Below are 18,729 nucleotides of genomic sequence, written 5' to 3' on the forward strand. Positions count from 1 at the left end.
GGTCCTACCCACCCACCCTTCTCATTATCTGTATGAGATGCCTTGATGCAGGACAGCATCTTCCCAGTGGAAGTGAGAAGAAAAACAAATCACTGCTGAACGAATGCAGCTCTTCTGCTCCACACTGGGGAAGAGAAAATAAATATCTGCCATAAACTATGGGAATTGGGGGCCTCAGGTGTTCGTGGATTATTCCTCCCTTCTCACATTAGTGTAATTTCTTTCTTTTTCTCATGCAGCTGACACAAACACAGATGAAAAAGATCCTGGGCTGAGGGCTCCCACGCCATCTTTTTCATAGCTGCTCTTTCACTTGCATAATAAATATGCTTGTTCTGTGATACATACATTCATATTTATATATATTAAAAAACAAGACTGTCAACCAATTAAAGAATTTTAATTGATCACATTCTCTAGCTAATCCCCCCTTTAGTTTAGAACTCTTATTTCTTTAAATTAGATCCATGTTTGTGTTAGAATATTGCTTTATGTGTGACCAGAACTGCAAGTGTAAAGTGCTGCGGTTTACTGCTAAAATTACATTTTTTTCAAAAACAAAATCCTTCTTTTTCTATAGTCTACATGTGGGCATACCTTTATAGTGTGGGGAGGGTTCAGATACACGCATGCTGGGCAGTGCTCTGTTTGGCTCCAGCTAAATATCCTCCTTGGGGGAACATGTTTTCGGGATCACGTGAGTAGCAGTTTCAAAGAGGGTCCCCAGTTAGACATGCCTTATCAGCCCCCTGTGTTAACAATACTTATCTTTAAATTTCCCTGTTACTGTGAACACTAGAATCAAAACACCATCAAAAAATAAAACTCACGTACCCTTAGCTTTCAACCCCACCAATTAAGTTTGCCATCAGTAATGAAAATTAATTGCCTCAATTAATCAGCTGAAGTTTGAATTAATTAACAGTGCGATTTTATGCCTTCCTACTCAGAAGTAAGCCCCAGTGAGTTTAAAGGGCCTTACCCCCAGGTAAGCACACATGGCACTGCCGCTCAATCTACCGATTAAACTGATCAAAGTTTTCAGGTTTAAATAAAAGATCAGTAATTACATCAGCAGCCACTGCCTCCTCTGGCAATTATCTCAAGAGTTTTCCTCTACTGTTTTGTTGTGGTCTCTCAGACCACTTGTGGCCTATAGATCAGAGTTTCTAAATCACTGGGTTAAACAATTCGAGCAATTCATAAAAGCCAGTTAAGAGGAAGTTGGCATGGTAAGCATGGCAGCAATATCCTTCTTGAGGGGAAACAGATGGGGGTGTATCAGTGTGATTCTTTGGGAAGCCAGGCAATGTGTTGTGGTTGTGGTAGGTGTAAGCCTACAGTAGCTCGAAATACTTGATAACCTTTTAACTCTTAACTCACTCAATATAATCCACGGAAAGCTAACCAGCATACCCTGATTTTGTAATCACAATCTTCACTATTAAGCATCCAATGGGCTCAACCCTTTTGCCATTCTTCAAAAACCTTGGCAGCAAGTATATAGGGCAATGAAGGCCTCACTCCATTGTCAATAGTTCCCTGATTGCGTTTATTTTCCTAATCTGTGTAGAGAATACTATCGTCACAAGTCTTGATACATACCAATGTCGGACCATAAATGTCTTATCTCAACAAAATACCGTATTTTTTCGTCTATAAGACACCCCCATGTATAAGACACCCCCTATTTTGGGGGCCGATTTAAGAAAATGGGAGGAGATATATCCGTGTATAAGATGCCCCCAAATTTTTGACATTATTTTTTTGGGGGGGGCTAGTCTTATACATGGAAAAATACAGTATTCTAGAAGGTGTACCAATCACTTAAAGAGAAAGAACTCACAGGAAGTGATGAGTGGAAGAAAAAAGGAACAGCGTGTTAGTAGCTATGCAAGACAAATGATTGTGCAGTTACTTTAGGGCTGTGTTAGTGCTTAAAAGAAACTAAAGGAATGCAAGTAGTTATGCATGAGCAACAATATAAACTCCTGCAAAGTCCCTCGAGCTTTGCAAGATACAAGTCTCATACTCCTACCTGACCTTTCCAACATTATGAAGATGTGTATACAGTATTCAGCCATAATCTGGCTGCTTCAGTTTATTTACTTTTTAAAAATGAAAGCAAATAAATGTAGCACGGGAAGTGATCCTAATTCCAAACCCTTTAACTTTCTGAAATCTCAGCCTCTCTCTTTTCCTTCTTGTATGTTTCACTGGACATAAAGCTGGTATCCGTGCTCTTAACACTGTTACACTTTGAGCATGTCAAGTTGCAATCTCTGTTTCCTTACTTGCCTCTTCGCAGGAACGCTCTTCTACAGATCCTGGACAATTCAACAGATTCAGTGTGAAGGCTATGAGATGCTGTAGGGTAGCTCAATTACAGTGCAGCCAGGAAAGTTGGGGATAAGGAACAAAAACTTGCCACATCTCTAAAGATGCAAATCTGATTTGCTTTTGCCATACTCAATCCTGAAAAGCTGGTTTACTTTCTCTAACCAAGAAGATGACATATGATGCAAGTTATTTACAGGCTCACCTACTAGTTGGGTGTGGAGCTTCAGGACTGGGGAACAAATGCAGCTCTCCAGCCTCTGGGACTCTCCCCAGGCCACACACCCTCTCAACAGGCTACACCTCCCTTGAGTGCTTCTTTTCCTGCCTGGATCATGTAATTGAATCATAGTTGGAAGGGGTCGCAAAGGTCATCTAGTCCAACCCCCTGCAATGCAGGAATCTTTCACCCAACTCAGGACTTGAACCCATGACCCTGATATTAAGAGTCTCAAGCTCTACTGCGTGATCATGCATCTTGCCTGTCTGGAAGGAGGATGTGTGGTGTGTGAACATCACATAATTTTTTGACTTTGGAGCTGCTCCAGCAAAAATACATGCTTCTGTAAGCTTCTTAAAGAACTATGTACCATTTAAAGGCTGCAAGCAACCGATTGCCTAAATATAGTACAGCAGAAATTTGACTTTGTCTTTCCAAACATCCAATGTCCTTTTAAAATGTGTTGGAGAAGGGGGGATTATTGGGTTGTCTTTGTTTTTACTGTGAATTTTGTGTTTTTATGTTGTAACCACCCTGAGACCTGTAGGTATAGGGCAGTATACAAATTTAATAATAGAGGTTCCTGCATTGCAGGGGGTTGGACTAGATGGCCCTTGGGGGGTCCCTCTCCAACCCCACAATTATATGATTCTGTGGGAAAGACTGTTGGGAGATGACGAAGTGTTTCAAGTAAGATTTGCAAGATCAAAGCTGCACAATCCAACCATACTCGTGTTTCATTCTGTTGCTGCAACAGACTGGTGGGCGTCACTGAAACTGTATGGGTGTGTTTGTGTATTTTTGTAAATAATGGCAGAGCAACGGCTGGATTAAGTACATTTTCTGCTAAACGGATTTGTTTTCTTGGAAGTTTTATTTTAAAAGCATGGTAATGAAGGACAGGAAAATACCACTCAGAGAATCAAAGACACAATTTCCTGATAACACACAATACAAGCAGAGGACTTAGAAGAACTATCCACCCTCCCCCCCGCCCCCCAAACCCGGCGGAATCACCAGCTAACATTGCTTTTATGTATTTCAACACAATGGCAATGTTATACTGGAAGCTAAGCGGCTGTGGCCTTTGGAAACTATCATTTAAAGGTATGATTTACACATAAAGCCGAGGGCTGCCTGTTTTATAAATCTGCAAGAGCAGCTAAAACGGGAGTTTCTAGGTTCTATGGGAAATCTCCACTGCACGACAAACAATGCAATCTGTAAAAAAAAAAAAAAAGCAGAAGAAGAGAAGGGAAAAGAAAGCTGTAGCCACACAGATTTTATTGGAAAGTACTATACCAAGATGCGATTATAAAAAAAAAAAAATTAGCGCTGCACAATCATAGTGGGAAGTGGAAGAAGGATGTCAAGAATATCCATTGTAGTTTCACCATTACGTTCTGCCTGTTGTCCTACCAACGCTGGGGAAAGATGCATCTGTATAGTACCTTGAGTGCATGGCTTTCAAACTGTATAGTGGGCCACTATCTACCCCACATTTGTGGCATGCATGACATACCCTGCATCAAAGCAGCGTCTTGACTGAACTTCGTACTGTCCCCTTACAAATGGACCGGTAAGACTACTCTAGAATAGATTACATGTTTAGAGTATGGGTTAAATATAAAATCCCTGCACACAGAAAATCTGGTGTTAGAAGAAAGAGTTTGGACTTGATATCCTGCCTTTCACTCCTCTTAAGGCAGGCATAGGCAAACTCCGCCCCCCCGATGTTTGGGACTACAATTCCCATCATCCCTAACTAACAGGACCAGTGGTCAGGGATGATGGGAATTGTAGTCCCAAACATCTGGAGGGCCAGAGTTTGCCTATGCCTGCCTTAAGGAGTCTCAAAGCGGCTAACAATCTCCTTTCCCTTCCTCCCCCACAACAAACACTCTGTGAGGTGAGTGAGGCTGAGAGACTTCAGAGAAGTGTGACTAGCCCAAGGTCACCCAGCAGCTGCATGTGGAGGAGCGGGGAAGTGAACCCGGTTCACCAGATTACGAGTCCACCGCTCTTAACCACTACACCACACTGGCTCTCCCAGGAGAAATGGTTCAAGCTTAGTCTTCTCCCTGGCTTGCTGGTTCCCTATGTATATTTTGCCATGGTAAAGCATCCTGCCTTATGAGCTCCTGTCTGCTGACAAGCCTGGGCACAGGTTTGCCAACCCCACCTGCTTTGAGAACGAGGGTCAAATGATGATTCAGAGTTTGCCTCCTAACAAGGCATCACACAGAAAGAGGTCTCCTAGCAGCTATAGTGTCCAGTGACCACACATTCTCAAAGCACCCATCGAGACCCGCCCTGCTTCCTTCTGCTTCACAAGGAGAGAGCAGGTGCTACTTAAGCTATGCAGCATTTCACCCTCCTCCTCCTCCTTTTGCTAGAGGGAACAAGGGTTTTGTTGCTGCTGTTCTAAAGAAAAACATACAACATGTGGGCCAGATTCAGGTAGGTAGCCGTGTTGGTCTGATACAGTCAAAATAAATAAAAGAATTAAGAAAATGTCCAGTAGCTCCTTGGAGACCAACTAAGTTTGTTCTGGGTATAAGCTTTCGTGTGCATGCACACTTCTTCAGATACACTGAAACAGAAATCACCAGACCCTTATATATAGTGGGAGGGTGGGGTGGGGTCAATCATTGAGTCAATCATCCATCCCCTACTACCTTTCTGAGAAAAAAACCCACCCCACCCTCCCACTATATATAAGGGTCTGGTGACTTCTGTTTCAGTGTATCTGAAGAAGTGTGCATGCACACGAAAGCTCATACCAAGAACAAACTTAGTTGGTCTCTAAGGTGCTACTGGACAATTGTTTAATTTTTTTTTTCAACATGTGGGCCAGTTAGCAATGACAGGAGCCCCTTGCTTGTACGATGCATTTGGCAAAAAGAGAGATTTAAGCAAGTTCCTCAACATTGCTGTTTGTAACTGCTTTGAGGACTGCTGGTCACTGGGCCATTCCATTGTCACGGGTGGGACACTTTGACCATGTTTTTTGGTATTCGCACATGTGTAACAATGTAAATATACATAAAAATTAACAACCAAAATTTAAACTATGTTCTTAATAAGATACTGAACATTTTACTAATTTATTATTATTTTTACGGATATTTTTGACAATTTTATTAAATGTTAAAAGTGTTGTCACGGGTGGGACAAAAAAAGGACATGGAGCTTGAGATAAGTTTGATTTATGGAAAAACTCTGTGAGTTGGGAGGTGAATCAATGATAAACTCAGCATATCTGTTTAAATCAATGTTTATTGGTTACAACTATGCAATCAGGAATTAAGTTTAAGAAATTTAACGATACAAAATTAAGGAAAAAATGCTGTCACGGGTGGGACAATCATCAGAAAACTTTTAACTTGAACACTTCTGTGAAGACTACGTGGGTGGACTTTTGAAAAGAAGGTCCATAAAATAAACTTCTTTTGTCTTTAGCTTTTAAAAAAATGGTTAGACTGCACGTTTGGAATCTTCCTCACCAAAGTCCAGCGCTCATCTAGCATTCTTATCAGGCTCATTTTTCACGGAATGGCCCCACTACCATTGCTGAAAGACCTGATATAAGAGGCAGATATATGGAGCAGAGTCTCAGTTCACTCAGATACTCCAAATTGCTCTGATTCATGGGTTAGGAATCTGTTGTCTTCCAGCTGTTGTTTGACTCCAGCTCCCTTCAGCCTCAGCCATCATGACCAATGGTCAATAATGATGGGAGCTGCAGTCCAACAAGGAAGCCCATAGTAGAGTTTTCCCATTCCTGTTCTACACATTCCAGTCATGATTAAATAATTCCAACCATCATTCACAACTTTCATCATTTTCACCTATGCATGTTTTAAAAAAATATGTTTTCAAGTAAAAATACTTATAATCATATTAAAGAGAACAATACAGGTGGTTCAACACAGTAATTATACTGCTCATTCCTAAAAAAGTGGTCCTTGTCTGCACATTTGTCATACCACTGTCATGATCAGCAAATTTTATTACTAGTGATATATCCAAAATTCTAGCACCCCAAACATGAATTGTCTTTTCCAGAATATGAAACATCCAGGATTTGTTTTTGGTTTTTTGCCGCTGCTAATAAACATAAAATAAATTCTAAATCTGAAGCACGGGTGCCTTTTGAATCAGCTCTTTGCACTGAATAACCTGAAAATACAGACAAGCATGTCCAAATTACAAGCAAATTCTTAACTTTATTGTGTTTCTCCATTGTTTTCAATTATAATTTAAATTAGAAGGCGAACAATAAACTGAGCTTTTCATTTAAGAAACAGCAGTAACTAAAACAGCTCACAGCTTCAAACTGGAAACATTTATTCATCTGCTGTTAATATCTGGCCAACAGCCAACATGAAACTGCTTGCATCTGCATTGTGCAACGTTTTATTGGCACTTTATGGTAGAATATCTACTATAAAACAAGTTTAGGGCAATAGGAGACATTTTTACAGTGAAAACAATAATTCTCTTATCCACAAATTCACGTTGTTCACGGACTAACTCCTTGCTGTTTAGAAAACTACTGCAATGGTCATCAGCTCATCTTCCTATTTCTTTTTAGACAGCTCTATTTGCTGTGAATTATGAAGAACTTCCCAAGATGACACAGAAGGCAGTCCAACAGCAAGGAAAGAACGCAAGATGGGCAAAAAGAAGAGAGATGAGTGGGGAACACTTAGAAATCAAATGTCTACGCTTATCCTTGAAATGGCCTGCCCTCTTTTTGCTCGTAAGGATTTGATCAAGTTGACCTTGTATTGCAAGTCATAGCTACCACAAAATGGAATGAGCCGAACTCCTAGGGAACACCTCGCACTGCCAAACAGAGGCTATAGCTGATGCCCAAACTTAGAAACACAAGCTGTATCTTTAATAGCGATAAACGTATCTGTCAATTTTGGTTCTCTCTGAGCTAGACACTCTTACCTGGAAGTAAGCCCCACTGAACTCAGTAAGACCTACTTCTGAATAGATATGCACATGATTAAACTCTCAAGTAAGAACAAAATAAAATAAAATAATTCATTCCAGTAGCACCTTAGAGGGCAACTAAGTTTGTTCTTGGTCTCTAAGGTGCTACTGGAAGGAAAATTTTATTTTCTTTTGTTTTGACTATGGCAGACCAACACGGCTACCTACCTCTAACTGGATCTCAAGTAAGAGAGCCTCATGCTTCACAGGATCTGGAAAATACTCAAGCACCTTCCCCCCCCCCCAGCATCTGGCAACACACATCCAGTAATATCACATATTGTTTGTAGGACCTCAGCTTGATTCTTTTACCTTTTCAGGCAATAGTTCTTGGTAGTTTACCTCTTTCATTTGTTCCTGGACCCTATACAAATCATTTTCTCCAAAAGAGAGGTACCAACTCCATCTCAATATTATGTGAAAGACAAAGAAAAAAAAACAACTTTCCGTTTTTCCATTTATACTGCCCGAGATGCTCCTTCACATTGCCAAGTTCTTTATCCTGCTGCTTCACATAATGAATCTCTTTATTGTGGCATATAAGCTTTCCCGGCCACAGCCGATTTCATCTGATGAAATGGACTGTGGTCCACAAAAGCTTATGCCATAATAAATATGTCAGGGTTGCATCCAATGATGGTGACATTCAGAGCAGATCCATTGAAATTAATGGGCACGGCTAACTAAGGCCCACTAATTTCAAGTAGAATTTAGTTGGATACATCCTATAACCCTTAAGTCTTTAAGGTGCCACAAGACGAGGTTTGTTGTTTAAATATTGGCAGCTTATTATTCTGTTCCGACACATAATCCCCATTATAATGTGCATTGCAGGCAACAATAGACTGACGTGCAACTGAACGCATCAAAGCGACCTGGAAGTGGCCAGAAAGGGGAGCCTAACAGAGCAGGGGTGTAATGGTCTTATGCACACTCCACCGGGGTCAGGAATGTAACCCCCTATGCAAATCAGCCGTTGCCTTTACTTAAAAATACCGAAGTAAACCTCCAATCCTGCAATATTTTGATAGTCTAAAATTCTCATACCTCCACCATCTGTCTTATTAGCATTAACTTTATACATTATACCTCTTACCCAGAAATATTCACAAGCAGTAAAGGGCTGATGGACACAGTTCCATTTAACACAGGGAATCCTGAGGAGTGATGTAGGATATATATATATATATACAGATTACTTTATACCAGCTAGATATTCAAAGACACCTGTCAAGCAGAATTCAATAAGCCAGGAAGGCCAGGAAAGGGATTAAAAAGATCAATAAATGAAAATGGTAAGGACCCAACAATCTATTTTATCTACGTCAGAGAATGTGCATATTTTTTTCCGCTTCCTTGCCCCCATTATTATTGTCTTCTCGCTTTGGCTTCAAATGCTTTTAAAGCATTCCTGAGCTGCAAAGACCCCTTTGAGAACTTGTTGGGGGAGTAAGAGAGAAAAGGAAGTATTACTCCAGCTTGGTTGGGGATAGTCCCACTACACCAGGCATAGGCAAACTTGGCCCTCCAGCTGTTTCAGGACTACAACTCCCATCATCCCTCGCTAACAGGACCAGTGGTCAGGGATGATGGGAATTGTAGTCTCAAAACATCTGGGAGGCCGAGTTTGCCTATGCCTGCACTCCACAAACAAGTCAGACCCATGTATTTCTCCAGATCGCAGCCGGGGGAGGAGAGAAGTTAAAGCAAAATTTTAGCCCCACAAAAGAATCTTATCGTGTTGAAATTAGTATGTGAAAATGATAAAGGCAGGGCTAGCAACACCTCCACTAATGCGATCAAATCATTTCCAGCAATTTCATTCTTTACGCTGGCAGGATGCAAAAGGACAGTATTACAGAAGATAGAATTCAGGGCAGGGCTATGTATGAAGCTCCATTAATCCAACAGGAAATGAACTTTGGTATGTGGCCTCATTAGAAGCAATATGCAAATTTTCCTATAAATGTCATCTAAAGCTGCCAGTCCATCAGGCTGTAGGAGAGGGAGAGGCAGAGGTGAGACCAGATTTTGGGCCCTCCTCTCTCTGATGGCAGGGACTGACATATCCCTGGCATTTGTAACATTTGTCTTAGGCTGTATCAAAGCTCATGGGCTTCATAACAGAATTTCAATTTAATTAAGGACAGAGAACTACCGGTATGCCATAGTACAGTTTTCCAATTCATGTTCTACACATGCCAGTCATGATTAAATAATTCCAGCCATCATTCACAACTTGCATCATTTTCACCTATGCAAATTTTTTTAAAGAAAATGTTTTCAAATAAAAATACTTATAATCATATTAAAGGGAACTATGCATTTCAAAGTAGTTAACAGAAGCAGAAAATCACAGAATTGGGTGAATCTAGACATCATATAAAAACCACTCCATAATTCCATTCCAGCTGCTCATTACAAGAACTCTACAACTAAGAAACAGTGCCCGAGTTTGCTTTTTTCCCTCCTCCCTCCCAATCCCTTTTCCTTTTGTGTCATGTCTTTCAGTTTGCATGTTTGAGGCAGTGACTGTCTGTCTTGAAACTGCTCTTAGGGCCTTTCTTTGGCTTTAGAACAGGATAAAAATGTTACAGATAAATGAATAAATAAATAAATAAATCAGCTGAATAAAGGCAGAATAATCCATCCGCAAAAGCCAATGAAAACCAAAACCAAAAATCAAAACTCCCCACATCAAAACGAGCCAATAATTTTAAATATCTATTGCATCCATTACAAAACATCTATTACTTTTTATTGCGTATTTTAGGTGCTCTTGTAAAGGATCGCTGTGCTTATTTTATTCGAGCTCCAACTGAATTGCTGCTTTCTGGACATTTCCCTCTGAACCCGATACAGCTTCCCCCTCCCAACTCACATAAAGTGCATACCATAATAAAAATTTGTCAATCTGTAATGTGCCACAAGACTATTTTTTTCCTTTTTTTCCTGCAAGAGATGAACAGATCCCCTTTTAGAATCTATATACTGCTGTAATCAGGAAAGTGACACCCTAGAGAATCAACACAGTCTTCTTAAAATTTAAAATCAGTGACTGATACCCAAAAATCCTCTAAACAGGTTTGATGGCATTTGTGCACCACAGGGCTTAACGACTTGCTCCCCTCCTCCCTAAAAGCAACTTCTTTTCACTCAGTATGGAGTAATGGTGTTGGGAATCAATAACGAGATAAAATTAAAAGGAAAAAATATGGCTAACATTTATTAATAATAATAATAACAATTAGGGAACCCGTCTCAGACTTTTCCTGGGGAAAAAGAAATGATTAATTCTGAGACACTTTAACTTAAAGGAAATATTGTTTAACTGAAAGTGGAGAAGATGGATGTTCGCATGGACCGAAGGTTTTAAGTAATCAAATTTTATTCTTTTATGTAAACAGCAGAAGGAAAATCAGAAGTTCCTTTTCTGTATTTTTTTTTTGTTAATGTTTCTTTTCTTTTGCTTTATTTTGTTTTCTCTTTCTATTTCCTCTCCTTATTTCTATTTGTCCTTTCTTTTCTTCTTGTTTTTCTCCTTTGTTTTGTTGTTCTTCTTCCCTGTATAGGGAAGTTTTTAATGACTGATGTTTTAATGTATTTTTAATATTTTGTAGGAATCTGCCCAGAGTGGCTGGGGAAACCCAGCCAGATGAGCGAGGTATGTATGTATGTATGTATAAATAAATAAATATTTGTTTATTTTTGCAATTTCACTGTATTATGGGGAAATCTCATTTTTTAAAAGAGCAAATTCATTTCTGTGAGCTTCAAATTCTGAAAAATCAAAAGGGGTGTGTGTGTGTCTGTGTGTGTTAAAGGACCCAGGAGGCCATCTTGCTGAAAAAATGATAGCAAAACAACTTCAAGGTCTGCCGTCTTTGCAGGACCAACCACACAACTCAAAATAAGCTTAAGTAACGCACATTCAACTTTGTAACTCACATTCCCATGCCATTACTAAAGAAAAAGGCATCAGCTGATATACAAAATGGCAATTCAAATAACATTGTTTCAATATTTAAAACAAGACGATCGCATTGTACAAATGTGTTTTGTAGTGTGAGCAGTATGTCTGAATGGACACCTCGGGATAAAAACTTTCCCGAGAGAGTAAACTAACAACACTTATTTTGTTGTTGTTCAGTCGTTCAGTCGTGTCCGACTCTTCGTGACCCCATGGACCAGAGCACGCCAGGCACACCTATCCTTCACTGCCTCTCGCAGTTTGGCCAAACTCATGTTAGTAGCTTCAAGAACACTGTCCAACCATCTCATCCTCTGTCGTCCCCTTCTCCTTGTGCCCTCCATCTTTCCCAACATCAGGGTCTTTTCTAGGGATTCTTCTCTTCTCATGAGGTGGCCAAAGTACTGGAGCCTCAACTTCAGGATCTGTCCTTCTAGTGAGTACTCAGGGCTGATTTCTTTGAGAATGGATAGGTTTGATCTTCTTGCAGTCCACGGGACTCTCAAGAGTCTCCTCCAGCACCATAATTCAAAAGCATCAATTCTACGGCGATCAGCCTTCTTTATGGTCCAGCTCTCACTTCCGTACATTACTACTGGGAAAACCATAGCTTTAACTATACGGACTTTTGTCGGCAAGGTGATGTCTTTGCTTTTTAAGATGCTGTCTAGGTTTGTCATTGCTTTTCTCCCAAGAAGCAGGCGTCTTCTGATTTCGTGACTGCTGTCACCATCTGCAGTGATCATGGAACCCAAGAAAGTGAAATCTCTCACTGCCTCCATTTCTTCCCCTTCTATTTGCCAGGAGGTGATGGGACCAGTGGCCATGATCTTAGTTTTTTTGATGTTGAGCTTCAGACCATATTTTGCACTCTCTTCTTTCACCCTCATTAAAAGGTTCTTCAATTCTTCCTCACTTTCTGCCATCAAGGTAGTATCATCAGCATATCTGAGGTTGTTGATATTTTTTCCGGCAATCTTAATTCCAGTTGGGGATTCATCCAGTCCAGCCTTTCGCATGATGTATTCTGCATATAAGTTAAATAAGCAGGGAGACAATATACAGCCTTGTCGTACTCCTTTCCCAATTTTGAACCAATCAGTTGTTCCATATCCAGTTCTAACTGTAGCTTCTTGTCCCACATAGAGATTTCTCAGGAGGCAAATGAGGTGATCCGGCACTCCCATTTCTTTAAGAACTTGCCATAGTTTGCTGTGGTCGACACAGTCAAATGCTTTTGCATAATCAATGAAGCAGAAGTAGATGTTTTTCTGGAACTCTCTGGCTTTCTCCATAATCCAGCGCATGTTTGCAATTTGGTCTCTGGTTCCTCTGCCCCTTCGAAATCCAGCTTGCACTTCTGGGAGTTCTCGGTCCACATACTGCTTAAGCCTGCCTTGTAGAATTTTAAGCATAACCTTGCTAGCGTGTGAAATGAGTGCAATTGTGCGGTAGTTGGAGCATTCTTTGGCACTGCCCTTCTTTGGGATTGGGATGTAGACTGATCTTCTCCAATCCTCTGGCCACTGCTGAGTTTTCCAAACTTGCTGGCATATTGAGTGCAGCACCTTAACAGCATCCTCTTTTAAAATTTTAAATAGTTCAGCTGGAATATCATCACTTCCACTGGCCTTGTTGTTAGCAAGGCTTTCTAAGGCCCATTTGACTTCACTCTCCAGGATGTCTGGCTCAAGGTCAGCAACCACATTTCCTGGGGTGTATGAGACCTCCATATCTTTCTGGTATAATTCCTCTGTGTATTCTTGCCACCTCTTCTTGATGTCTTCTGCTTCTGTTAGGTCCTTTCCACTTTTGTCCTTAATTGTGGTAATCTTTGTACGAAATGTTCCTTTCATATCTCCAATTTTCTTGAATAAATCTCTGGTTTTTCCCATTCTGTTATTTTCCTCTATTTCTTTGCATTGCTCGTTTAGAAAGGCCCTCTTGTCTCTCCTTGCTATTCTTTGGAAATCTGCATTCAATTTCCTGTATCTTTCACGATCTCCTTCGCATTTTGCTTGTCTTCTCTCCCCCGCTATTTGTAAGGCCTCATTGGTCAGCCACTTTGCTTTCTTGCATTTCTTTTTCATTGGGATAGTTTTCGTTGCTGTCTCCTGTATAATGTTACGAGCCTCCATCCACAGTTCTTCAGGTACTCTATCCACCAAATCTAAATCCTTGAACCTGTTCTTCACTTCAACTGTGTATTCATAAGGAATTTGATTTAGATTGAATCTTACTGGCCCAGTGGTTTTTCCTACTTTCTTCAGTTTAAGCTGGAATTTTGCTATAAGAAGCTGATGATCTGAGCCACAGTCAGCTCCAGGTCTTGTTTTTGCTGAGTGTATAGAGCTTCTCCATCTTTGGCTGCAGAGAATATAATCAATCTGATTTCGATGTTGCCCATCTGGTGATGTCCATGTGTAGAGTCGTCTCTTGTGTTGTTGGAAAAGAGTGTTTGTGATGACCAGCTTGTTCTCTTGACAGAACTCTATTAGCCTTTGCCCTGCTTCATTTTGATCTCCAAGGCCAAACTTGCCAGTTGTTCCTTTTATCTCTTGACTTCCTACTTTAGCATTCCAATCCCCTATAATGAGAAGAACATCCTTCTTTGGTGTCATTTCTATAAGGTGTTGTAAGTCTTCATAGAATTGATCAATTTCGGTTTCTTCAGCACTGGTAGTTGGTGCATAAACTTGGATTACTGTGATGTTAAAAGGACTGCCTTGGATTCGTATCGAGATCATTCTATCATTTTTGAAGTTGCATCCCAGTACAGCTTTCGCCACTCTTTTGTTGACTATGAGGGCCACTCCATTTCTTTTACGGGATTCCTGCCCACAGTAGTAGATATGATAGTCATCCGAACTGAATTCGCCCATTCCTGTCCATTTTAGTTCACTGATGCCTAGGATGTCAATGTTTATTCTTGCCATCTCATTTTTGACCACATCCAGCTTACCAATGTTCATGGTTCTTACATTCCAGGTTCCTATGCAATACTTTTCTTTACAGCATTGGACTTTCCTTTCGCTTCCAGGCATATCCGCAACTGAGCGTCCTTTCGGCTTTGGCCCAGCCGCTTCATCAGCTCTGGATCTACTTGTACTTGTCCTCCGCTCTTCCCCAGTAGCAAGTTGGACGCCTTCCGACCTGAGGGGCTCATCTTCCAGCGTCATATCTTTTATATGCCTGTTGTCTTTGTCCATGGAGTTTTCTTGGCAGGGATACTGGAGTGGCTTGCCAGTTCCTTCTCCAGGTGGATCACGTTTGGTCCAAACTCTCCGCTATGACCTGTCCATCTTGACCTGTCCATAGCTTGCCTGAGTAATTCAAGCCCCTTCGCCACGACAAGGCAGTGATCCATGAAGGGGAACACTTATTTAGGGTTGCCATATTTCACAAAGTAAAAAACCGGATGCAAAAGTTGTTGAGCATTTAAGGAAATTCGCCAAAAACCAGACTTCCGGCATGGGCTGCCGTACTTCCAGATTTCCCCAGCCATTTCCGCCTAGACACTTGATTCCGACTGCCGTATTCCGGCTATGTCCAGGAAATTCCGGACGTATGGCAACCCTAACTTATTGCAGCCCCCATTCTGGACTACAAACCCCCATCAGCCTCGGCCAGCATAACCAAAATGTCTGAAGGGCACCAGGTTGGCAAAGACTGTCGCAATGTCCCTTTGGCCACTCAACAGACAATTGAATGCCCACAGGGGTCCTGTTGCCTCTTCGCATCAGAGGATCTGGTTCGCATTTTAGTCTTTAAAATACGTAGTGTTTGCATGAGCTGCTACAGAGGGGGTTTCCCTGCAGTTTCTGTTATCCACGTTTAGCCTGTCTGCAACAACCACAGTACTGCCTTACGATTTTCGCAGTTGCCCCTTATCATATGCAATTGTTTGTTTCAACATGGCATGTGTATTTTAATATTAAGTGCCTCGGAGGATTATTCGTCTATCAGTGTATATTAAAAGCTGCGTTGCATGCAAACAGCATTTAAGTACCACCTTACTGTCAAGGCACCCAAGGCGGCTCAGAGCTTTAAAATGCCTAAACAGATGAATCACATAAAAAAAGTAAATTTGACCAGGAGTTGGAGGACAGTTCAACTAGAGCAGATTCCCTCCCACCCACCCATCCCAATGCTGTTGGCTTTGTTTTGGTTGTTATATACATCCACCTTCAGTACAGTATATGCTTACACTATTGTTCATAATCCTGGACAAGGAAGATTCTAGCCGGCTTGCCCAGAGCAGCCTGGCATCTGTCACCCTTAACACATGGCTTCCCTCCAGAAACCCGGCTCCTGAGCAGTGTTAGAAACTCAGCTATTTAGGTGCCAAATGGCTCCTTAAACCAGGGTTTAAACAGAATGTCTAATTGCCATTTTGGGGCCAGGCAGCTCGAAAGTTGTATTTTTCAATACCATTTTTTGTTTCTGAAATTCGTTCCGATTGTGCGGATAAAATAACCCAGATAGAATTCCAAAGGATGCGCTGTTAGCGTGTGAAAACAGGCAAGATCCAAGGATCCCCAGGGCATGCACCTCCAGATGGTAGAGACGTCAGGCACCACCCTGGTTCCCCAAGGGCATCTTCACTTGGTCGCAGGTGGCCAATAGCCAGGTGCAAAATGCGCCTGGTGAATTTTGAACACTGCTCCTGATTGCACTCCAGATACAGTAATTGATTAGGATACCATAGTGGGCACACTGAACTGAGAGCAGCAAGTGATTTGTAGGTGGACTCCTTCGCAACTGGTTTTTATATACGCGGGGTTATCTAACCCTAGGCAAAGGGGCCACTGACCATAAGACAAACATTGCAAGAACAAAAGAAACACCTACTTCAAAAATTGTCAGGGGCTTATGATGACGAAGGCCAATGATTTATGCAGACGTCAGAGATGCTGGGATACTAGACAGGAACAAGGAGAGGAAAAAATGGAATCAAACTCACAGCCTTGTGAGTTTACGAACGCAAGCCAGTCACCTGAACCAGCAACCGCAGGGCTCTGATGCATCTGCTGATTTTACAGCTTTGTTCTGTCTATAATGATTTATTTATTTATTTATCTGGGAGGCAGAGATGCCTCTGGAAGAAAATTCATCCATAGGGCAGGAATACCGTGGCAACCTCCGATTCGCAGCAAACTCAGAAGGACCCATCATGGGCAACAGCTGTTGGTAGATCTGATTTCATGAAAGTAGTCTAATCCTTCTCCTTTTCCTAATTTTTTTATGCTTTTTCGCATCTATTATTTCCCCGTTTTTTAAGGTCACCTAAGCTAGCGACCATCACAAGATCCTGTGAAAGCAAATTCCCTTCAATTATGTGGAAGAAGAAATGATTACACACACACACACACACACACGGAATAATTTCTTCTTGTCCCTTTTTTACTTTAATAGGGACAAACTTAAAACATAATCTTAAATCCTGCCATAACAGCAAATAAGGGCTTATTGGGGCTGCATTCAGATGGCATTTTATTCCACCTTCCCAACATTTCTTTATCTGTTAATCTTCCTGTTTCATGTGATGTAAAAGACCCTTCTGGAAATCTAGAGGGGGGAGGAATTGTTTGCAACCCTTTTAACTTGGAAAATTGCAGAAGGTTGCACTGTAAATTTCCTGCAGTTTTCCTGATATGATGAAATCTGGAGCCGTATCCCGGTACCCAGTTCTTTCCTGCCATTTAATATTTAGTGAGATGTGGCAGCGTATCGATCAAAGAGTCGCAGTTCCATAACGCAGCAGCTACTGCAGTGCAAAAGGAACGTTAAAATCAGGACAGAAGCGCTAGCATTGTAACCAGTTAAACATATGCAATAGATTCCACACCTGGGTGCCACCTGGGAGGCAAAATGCACAGGACTGCATCAACACCACGCATTTAAAGCACGTCAGTTTGCTCAATGGATCCTGGGACAGTAGTTTGCTAAGGGACAGTAGTTTGTTAAGGGTGCTGGGAACTGAAGCTCTGTGAGCAGTAAACTACAGTTCCCAGGACTCTCTGGGGGGAAGCCATGTGCTGTAAATGTATGGTGTGGGTATCATGAACATGAATGGGAGTAACAACCAAATGGCTGAAAGAAGATCCGCAGAGTCAGTGCTTATATTTGGAGCCTTAGGGATATATTATTATAGTTGTTGTATTTTATTTTTTTATATCTCACCTTTTTCCCAGACCAGGACTCAGGCAGGTTCTAGCTAAAGGCAGAAACTACAGGGAAATCAGCCGAACCAGGGAGAAAGGTTCCTAACACCAAACTATCCGAATGAAGCATGTGCTAAACAGAGGCTTCTGGCCCAGACTTGCTCGCTTGCAGGAGTAAAAAAAGAGGCATTGCTGCTCTTTGTTAGGCTGCCTTTGCGTCACCCTGTCCAGTGTGTTTTGACACACATTTTACCAAAAAGAAAAAAAGAAAGCTTTCAGTTTTTAAACTTGCAACAGGTAAAGAAAAGAAAAAGTATCTTCATGCAAGAATATTTAAAATGCAAAACTGGCAGTGCAGAAAGTGGCTATAGCAGGCTAGGAGGAGAGGCCTGCTGTGCCTTCGGTAGCCAACATGGTGCCCTCCAGATGTTGGGACTCCCAACTTTCACCAGCATGTCAGCAGTCAGGGTTGAGGTGGCTGTAGTTCATCACATTGGCTACTTTGTGCTACGCATTTGCTAAAACAGGCTGCTGTCAGATTACTGACCGCTCGGGTTGTGAAGGGTCCATAGCTCAGTGGTGTAACACATGTCCTGCAAATAGGAAGTTCTCCAGGTAGGAGATCTAGGAAGAACCTCTACCTGTGATCCTGAATAACTGCAGACAGAACTGGGCAGGATGGACCAAAGGACAGAAACTTGATTGTTCACTATGCATTTGGACAGGTAACCAAATTCTGCATGGTGGCTCCCGAGATCGAGGAGCAGGTTTTCGCCTATGTTTGGATATACCTGGATGCACTGATTTATTTTTTTGTTTCTTCAAGTTACAGAGCAGCACTGGGACGGGTATGAGGCTGCTAATATATTCATAAACAGGACACCAAAAATATTCTTGCATGGGGTATAAGTAAAGTATTTATAATTCTTCGGCCAGACCACTTCTTCCATGCTTTATTTACAGTCATTTAACTGCAGAAGAATCACCCCTTCATTTTGCAGTAGCACATTGTCCTGGCTTACAACACTGGT

General features: G+C 41.4%; 1 protein-coding gene across 10 annotated transcripts in view; it reads right to left on the reverse strand.

Moving 5' to 3' along the window:
* The window catches only part of ZMYND11 (zinc finger MYND-type containing 11), a 104,053-nt gene that overhangs the window by 59,163 nt on the left and 26,161 nt on the right, over positions 1 to 18,729 (reverse strand). For 9 of the 10 annotated variants that reach the window (XM_033166200.1, XM_033166204.1, XM_033166198.1 and 6 more), the window contains exon 2: positions 16,386 to 16,455. The exons of the other annotated variant lie outside the window; for it this stretch is intronic. The gene's annotated coding sequence lies outside the window, so the exon portion shown is untranslated. The remainder of the gene's footprint in view (positions 1 to 16,385; positions 16,456 to 18,729) is intronic. 10 annotated transcript variants of the gene reach the window in all.

This window comes from Lacerta agilis, chromosome 12 (genome assembly GCF_009819535.1).
Source record: "Lacerta agilis isolate rLacAgi1 chromosome 12, rLacAgi1.pri, whole genome shotgun sequence".
NCBI lineage: Eukaryota > Metazoa > Chordata > Lepidosauria > Squamata > Lacertidae > Lacerta > Lacerta agilis.